At 54.0% G+C, this 1,749-nt stretch overlaps 1 pseudogene; it reads left to right on the plus strand.

The window, feature by feature from the left end:
- The first annotated feature begins 301 nt into the window (after nucleotides 1-301).
- The window catches only part of LOC119315659, a 6,198-nt pseudogene continuing 4,750 nt past the window's right edge, over nucleotides 302-1,749 (plus strand).

Genomic DNA, 1,749 nt, shown 5'->3' on the forward strand with positions numbered 1-1,749 from the left:
GGCCGGCGCACTCGCAGCGCCGGCATCGTCATCAACGAGGGCGGCCGGCGCGCCTCCTCGTCGGCTCCTCCTCCGCGCTTCGTCAAGCCAAAGACGGAGGCGGGGCTCGCGCCGGTGAAGATGGAGCCGGGTCTCCCCGCTGTGAAGACGGAACACGGCGACGTGGAGCTCGACGATGATGCGACCCTGGAATGGGCACGCCAGGACTCCTTGAAGATGGCGAGGGAGCGCCTCTGCGCCGCCCTGCGGCGCTTCGTGCAGCGCCGTCAGGGCCGCGACGAAGGAGGAGGGGTCGTTATCGATGACAGCGCTGCCGCCGCCACCAGTCCGCCATGGCGACGCCAGGTCTAGCAGGGGCACCCGCGTCAAGGAGGAGAAGGCCGACGATGACGACGACGGTGAGGATGGCGGCGACGATGACTACTCGGCGTTCAGCCAGTTTCTTTTTTAGATTAGTTATATATTTGTTATGTAATGAAAATCCGTGAACATGTCTAATATATGCCCAAGTTTGCCGAAATTTAGTCGTGTTTAGCCGAACTTCTCCGAACTTTGCCAAAATTTGCTATATATTTTTCTTTTTTGAATGCGCCTGGGGGCGGCCCTGGGGCCGGCGGCTGGGGACCAACTCGCCCCCAGGCCGATTTTTTGCGCCGGCTCACCCCTAGGCGGCGATTTTAGGCGCCCCCTGGGGGGCCAACTGCTGGAGATGCTCTGAAACATAGGTTTTCCGCGTGCGATATTTCTCGCCGATGTTGGAGATGCTCTAAGGAAGAAGCGCTATGATATCAGTAGAACTATGGAAGGAACTAGGAAAAGGAAGGTCAGAGATGTCTGGCATCTATAATCTATAATACCTAAATAGTTCATCCCCACTATGTTATTTCTCTTAACATGCAGCCTATCCACATCAGCAGGTCAGCCATGTCATCGTTTCACTACTGACTTACATGAGGGACCGATCAAAAGCACAAGCTGATGTGGTTGTCCCCTCTTCAATGGCACTACACACTGAGAAAAAAAGTTCAATGCCACGCCTGGTTCCACTCACATAATAAATTCTGTGTTCGTTTCCCCTCCATCATTTAGTAACCGATGGCCAGAGTAAAAAAATTGTGTGATTTAATCTCTGTACTGCTCATCGGTTCTTCTTCATCTTCTTTAACTGATTAGACAGTGGGAAGTATACTATTAAAAGCCGAGACACACCATCCTATCCTCATCTCCCCACATTGCCTCTTCCTTCCCCGTATGTGCTCAAATAATGGTGTTCTCTGTGGCTCCATGAGACCATGACAAGTTTGTGAGCAGGCATAGGTGGATTTGGATTTGATCTATCCCCGACCGCCCCCCTATGGGTGTGGATCTGCGGCAACTGCAGGCCACAGGGCCACTGCATTCTTTGCAGTTCCATGCCAAGTTCGTGGTGGGGATCAGTTGCTTCAGATTCGATTGATCCACCGTCGTGCGCCCGTGCACCATGGGTGCATTCGGCGGCAACTACGGGCTAGGGGCCGTGCTCTTCTTCTCCGCCTGGATCATGCTAGGCCCTCAACGGGCTGGTGCGGCCTGCTCCCAATGGGTTCCGATGACCTACATGTATGTACCCGACCTATGTCCCCATTCCCGCTCCCAACAAGGGTTCCTCTGACAGGTAGTACGAGTTATTCCTATAGCACGAGGGGTGGAAGAAGATTGATGAGCATGTTTGGAAGGTTGACGGCATGTTGTCCGTGCTTTTCACCCCCC

This window comes from Triticum dicoccoides, chromosome 6A (assembly GCF_002162155.2).
Source record: "Triticum dicoccoides isolate Atlit2015 ecotype Zavitan chromosome 6A, WEW_v2.0, whole genome shotgun sequence".
Classification (NCBI taxonomy): Eukaryota; Viridiplantae; Streptophyta; class Magnoliopsida; order Poales; family Poaceae; genus Triticum; species Triticum dicoccoides.